The sequence below is a fragment of the Pelobates fuscus genome, chromosome 5 (assembly GCF_036172605.1).
Source record: "Pelobates fuscus isolate aPelFus1 chromosome 5, aPelFus1.pri, whole genome shotgun sequence".
NCBI lineage: Eukaryota > Metazoa > Chordata > Amphibia > Anura > Pelobatidae > Pelobates > Pelobates fuscus.
Window position 1 is genome coordinate 123,240,696 of NC_086321.1, and position 6,934 is coordinate 123,247,629.

Here is a 6,934-nt window from a genome sequence, read left to right on the forward strand (position 1 = left end):
CCGGACATATCCCTGCGCCGACTGGCACGGGTCATCGGCCTGTTAGCAGCCTCTATCCAGGCGATTTTCCCAGGTCCGCTACACTACAGAGCCTTACAACGACTGAAAGCGGCCTGCCTGAGAAGTGGCCACTCGTACGAATCTCACATTTCCCTGGACACGGAGTCGAGGGAGGAACTGAACTGGTGGCTAACCCACATGGAGGCTTGGAACGGCCGAGCGATCTTCGGGTCCACTCCAGATCTGGTGATCGAATCGGACGCCAGCTTACATGGTTGGGGCGCGCGCTGCGGCAATATATCCACAGGAGGCAGGTGGTCCACGGAGGAGTCCTTCTTACACATAAACTCTCTGGAACTGCTGGCGGCCTCGTTCGCCATTCGCAGTCTGTCTCCCAGAGGCATCTCATGCTCGATTCTTCTCAAGCTGGACAATGTCTCAGCGGTACGATACATAAACCATCTAGGGGGAACCAGGTCCCGCATCCTAGCGGTTTTGGCCAGAGACTTCTGGAATTACTGCTTACAGAACAGCGTGTCCGTTACCGCGGAACACATCCCGGGCCTAGACAACTACACCGCGGATTGGAACTCCCGCTACTTGAGGGACTCGGGAGATTGGAGACTGCTACCGAAAGTATTCCGCAGAATCTCGTCCCTGTGGGGACCTTTGAGCACGGACCTGTTCGCATCCAGACTCAACACACAACTACCGAAGTTCTGCAGCTGGCGACCAGACCCGGAGGCCATAGCGACAGACGCTTTCCTCCAAGATTGGTCCGAGGGCAGGGCTTACGCCTTCCCACCGTTCAATCTGATAGCTCGTTGTCTGGCGCACCTCCGACGCTTCAAGAGCTCATTGGTACTGATAACCCCGTGCTGGAGATCTCAACCTTGGTTCCCACACCTACTGGAGATGGCGATAGACCACCCACGGCTACTGCCGGACCATCCATCTCTACTGACCAACCCGGACGGGGAGAACCACTCCCTGGTGGAACAGGGCCTTCTCCGCCTCATGGCATGGCTCCTTTCCGGGGACCCTGGGAAATCACGGAAGTTTCGAACACGACTATGCAGCTCCTGGCAAACGCATGGGCACCTGGTACACGACAAGCTTATGCTGCAGCATGGAGACAGTGGGCCAATTGGTGCTTGGGACGATCACTGGATCCGATATCAGCCCCTGTGAAGTCGGTACTAGATTTCCTTACGCACCTGTTCGAGTCAGGCAAGGCCTTCCGCACGGTCAATGTTTTCCGCTCGGCCATCTCAGCCGGGCACGACCAGGTGGACGGCCTCCCACTGGGGCAGAATCCTCTAATTTGTCGTTTGCTCAAGGGAGTCCGTTTCTCACGTCCCCCCACGTCCAGATACGGGTCCTTCTGGGACGTCAACTGTGTGTTCAGACTCCTAGATGGCTGGCCCACCAACGTGGATCTTTCACTTAAACAATTATCGGCAAAACTACTGATGCTGCTCTGCCTTCTATCCTGCAAACGGGTATCAGATGTGAGAGCCTTGGACTGGCGAGCACGTACATTCACCCCGGAGGGGGTGTCGTTCGATATCTCACGAAGAACGAAGTCGGCCACCAAACAGGTCTGCTATCCACGGATACCGTGCTTACCTAACTTATGCCCAATAGCGTGCCTAAAAGAATACGAGTCTCGCACCTCTGCACTGCGCCCGTCCAATGACGGCCCTCTGTTCATCTCCCTGAAGAAACCCCATCTACCGGTATCCACGCCGACGCTGGCACGATGGATCAAATGGCTGTTAGCTACGGCCGGGATCGACGTCTCTGTTTTCTCATCACACTCTGTTAGAGGCGCCATGGCCTCTAAAGCATCGGCGGCCGGATGCCGCTTGGAAGACATTCTGAAGGCTGCAGATTGGTCTACGGAATCCACATTCAGGAACTTTTACTTTAGACCGATACAACATTTTTCAGATAAAGTTATTGCTCAGCTTTGAACAAGCATAATAGGAGCCTCCGTGTCTTTAATAAAATTCCTAGATTTTACTAGTAGCATGACGTAAAGTCATGATTTTATTAATGACACGGAGGCGAGTATTATTCCCTCCCTCCCTCCCTCCCTAGGTTGGAGGTGGTGATATGTTTTCTTTTACAACCTGTTTTTCTGGACTGACTCACGACTTACATCTTTAGGACGGGTCTTCCTGGCCCATATTCTATTTAGTTATGCTTTATTATTTGACGTTTCTGTCTTTCAGGCTTAGTTTACATTAGCTTTAATTGATCATGATCGTCACGTATTTAATGTTATGTCTATTTAGTATGACATTTATTTCCTTTTCAGAAGTCAAGATTACTAAATATACTGGAAAATATTACACCCAGTTGTAAGTTGAGATTTTACCATATTTCTCCTCTCTTTTTTAGCATGATTCCAAATACCAATGGAACTAACAGGAGCTTCAAGGTTGACTCCGCATTCCCAGGAAGATATGTTCAGCTTCCCGAGTTTACAGTTCAAATTCAAGTTCTGGTTCGGTTTACGGGTCTTCGGATCGCTACGAAAGAGGAAGAGGAAGAGAGTGCTACACCTTATATACTGAAAGGGGGAGGTTCCCTTATGTAGCACTGTGGAATATGTTGAATATGTATATATGTTAATGATATGTTTTTTCTCTTTTCACTCATTTCTCTCTTCGCTGCTGAGGGAAAATAAAAGAAAGAGAAGCATAATACTCGCCTCCGTGTCATTAATAAAATCATGACTTTACGTCATGCTACTAGTAAAATCTAGGAATTGTACCAGCATAACTTAGACCACTTCAAGCTACTTGACTGTAAGGTTTACTCTGACACAGCCAACCTGTCAAGCATCACTCCACTTATTTTACCTCTTACTACTATGCTACGAGCGGCTTATAACTTGCACCCTGCTATATGTCTCCTGTTAACAGTACAACTAAACAAACATAACCCAATCTAATACAAGAAATAACTACTAAGAATCAACTATTTTAATCACTATAAGAGTTTAACTGTTCTATAACATTGTCAGACTTACTTTTATGTACCTCTAGTTTACTGAATTGACAATTTGCATGTCTGCATGTCTGCATGTTTTATTGTTTATATACTGCCTTAAAACGAATAAGCGTGTGTTATAAAAAAAAAAAAATATGTGCACGGTTTCAATGCCATAACTATATGATAACTGTGATATGCTTCGACTTACAAACGCTGTCGTGGCGTGGTAAGCTGTATTGTACCATTTATGCACGCAAAAATAAAGAATTAAAAAAAAAAAAATTATATAGCACATAGTCAAGACCCATATTGATCATAAGAATTGAGAGAAAAAAGGTGCAAAAAATAGGTGCAAAAAATACAAACAAGGGTAAAAGAAGTATAGGGGAGGTATTAATTAAAGGAAACAGACCAAATCAAAATCAACATTAAGTCCCCTAGGTTGCATGGTTTGTAGGGTATGTATCCAGTATCCCTCTCTTTTTCTTAATAATAGCATCAGATCACCCCCTCTCTCGTCTAGGGTTACTTGTTCGATAATGATGCATTTGAATGTATTGAAATTGAATACTGGACATTTATTACAGTGTACTGGCACTGAGTGAGTCAACAGATGATTTTTAATATTGCGTCTGTGTTCTTGAAACCTCACTTTGGCTTTTCTTCCCGTTCTCCCCACATATTGCATACCACACCCACACGTGAGCAGGTACACAACATGTGTCGAGAAACAGGATAAATTGCCTCTGATTTTGAACTTCTTTTTATTGACTGTACTTTCAAAACTCGTTGTACTATTGAGTCTATGATTACAACTAACACAATTGCCACAAGTGTGGTAGCCTTCCTTACATTTTGTCTTGTTCTTTCCAGATCTAAAAGTACTTGGTGCCAAAATTTGCTTTAAATTAACCCCTCTTCTAAAAATAACTCTAGGAAGATGGGGAATCTGTTGATTAAGATATTCATCCTCCATCAGAAGCCCCCAGTGTCTTTTAATGATCCTTTGGATATCATAGGCCTTGGAGCTGTATTGTGTATTGAAAGAGAAATCAAATTTGGAATTCCTAAGGGCATCCTTTCTTTTATCTACAAGAAGATCGTTACGGGCAATTTCTCCCACTTTATCGATTTCTGCATCTAAATATTCTGAGTTATAACCCTTTTCTACAAAGCGACTTTTTAAGACCTCAGCTTGAGTGAAAAATGTATCCAAGTCGCTACAATTTCTCCGCATCCTAATAAACTGGCTTTTGGGAACCCCCTTTAGCCAGTTAGGATGATGCCCACTGTTGATATCTATGAAACTATTGATATCAGTGTCTTTGAAGAAAGTTTTGGTTTTGATAGCTCCATTTTCAATATAAATAGACAGATCTAAAAAATCTATATTGGAGATACCTATCTTCGGAGTAAAGGTCAAAGATAAGGGATTCCTGTTGACATATGAGAAAAAATCCCTAAGTTCTTCCAGAGGGCCACGCCAGATGACGAGAACGTCATCTATATAACGTCTCCAGAGCACCAAGTTTGCACCAAAAGGGTTATTGGACCAAATAGATGTTTGTTCCCAATGGTCCATAAACACGTTGGCATAACTTGGTGCAAACTTGGTGCCCATTGAAGTGCCCTTTATTTGCAAAAAGAATTCCTCATTGAAATTAAAAAAATTGTGAGTGAGAATAAAACGTATTGCCTCTTCTAGAAAGGAACAAAAAGATGGTTCGAGATCAGAGTCCCTCTCTAAATTCCTTCTGACAGCTTCTACACCGAGATCGTGATCGATCACGGTATACAAAGATGTCACGTCCAAAGTGGCCCATACATAGCCCTCATTCCATTCGATCGATTCCAATTCTTGGATGAGATGTTTTGTATCTTTAATGTATGACAAGGCCCCCTGAGCATATTTCTGTAGATGGAAATCTATAAACTCAGAGAGCCTAGATGTTAGGGAATCGATCCCACTAATAATGGGTCTTCCTGGGGGTCTTTCTTTACACTTGTGGACCTTGGGAAGAAAATAAAAGGTAGGGACTCTCGGGAACTCTGAATAAACAAAGGAGTAAACAGCTTCATCCAAAATGCCAAGTGTTTTGGCATTATTTAGAAAAACTTTCAATTCCTGGTTAAACTCCAAATTGGGGTTGTATGACAATTTTTTATAGGTGAGGTGGTCATCTAGTAGTCTATATGCCTCTGTAATATAATATTCAGTAGACATGACGACCACCCCACCTCCCTTGTCTGCACTTTTGATAGTCAATTCCTTTCTATCCTTGAGTCTAGTTAGAATATTATTCTCTGAATCCGTCAGGTTCTTACGTTTAGTGTCTCTACGTAAATTATTCCCCATTTTTTCAAAATCTCTCAAAATCATTTTATTGAAGGCTTCGATCTGACTGCCTTTTTCATTGGGGCAAAGTTTTGATTTTGGTTTGAACCTCTGTAGTGGTCTTGTTGTATCGATTGATTCATTTATCTGACCTTCAATACTCTTTTTAATAAAAAATCTCTTAATGGACATTTTTCTCACAAATTTCTGTGCATCAATAAAGAGTTGGAAGAGGTTGGGAGGTTCCTCTGGGACACATTTTAAACCCTTACTTAAGAGGTGGATCTCTTGAGATGTTAAGGAAAAACCAGAAATGTAAACACACCCAAAATTTCTTCTTGTGAGCTAGTAAGCGCTAGACGCCCATTGTTTCCCCACTTGTTCTCCTTCTTTTCCCTGGGGTATTTTTTTCCCTTAGGGGTATAAATCGATTTGTTAGAGGTAATTCTTGGGATTTGGGGGGGGAAACTCAGTTATCGTCTTTCTTCGGTCTCGCCCCTTCTCTAAAAAATCCCTATTCACATGATTATCCAAAATCTGTGCAGAGGCAGTGGGTCTTTCTACGGAAGGATGACTAAACTCTGTTCTGGGAATTGATGAAAATTTAATTTGATTCTCATTTCTCATTTTGGGTTTAAATCTATTATATTCAGGTTTTTTTGATGGAGATATTTGCCATCTAGATCTAGTATTTGATCGATTTCTTTTCTGATGATCATAACGTTCTCTGTTATAATTCTTATAATTGTGCCTACCACTTTCTTTATATTTTGATTTTCTATCGATTTTATTCAAGGTTGAAAATGTGTTATTGGCTTTATCGTTTTTGTCTCTCAGTTATTTTTTATTTTTTGTCTGGTCAATACTATCATCCAGCTTTTCTATTCTGTCAAAGAGTATTTTCTCCTTCCTTTTAAAGTCAGGAGTATCTTTGTCAGCTGAGTTTGATTCAGCCAATTTTGCCATTTCATTAGAAACTACAACCAGATTATCTTTTTCAAAATCGACAATTATCCCAGCGTTCTATATATTTTGATCTTTCTAACCCATTTGCAGGTTTTTTCTCAAGTCTGAGGCCTCTAGGGATTAATCCTTCCCTGATATATGATTCCAGGAAGGATATTTCCCACCACTTTTTTGTTTCCTTAAAGGAAAGTTTCTCTAATTCATGAAAATAGTCATCTAAGGTAGCATTTGGTTTTTGGCAAGTGGTAATGGTATTGTTAAATAAAGATTGTAATTTTGCTTCCCTAAGCTCTCTCAGATCTGAAAACATGCTCATGGCTCTTATTTTCACGAAAAAACAGTAATAATGGTGAATCTATATAGAGGAAAAAAAATATATAACCAAATAGAAAACGTAGATTCACCCCCTAGTGGATAGAACACACTCTTAGAGGGCAATAGTGGACAGTAGAAACAATTACCCTTGAACTAAATGTACAGCAGATAAGGACTCCTCCAGGTCCTCAATATATATGGAAAAAACAATGGATCTACAATACAATAATAACAGGAACAAACATAGCGTAATACTGTAAATTTATAAACAAGAGTGGAAGTATATATAATGATTCACACTCACAAACCAAAATT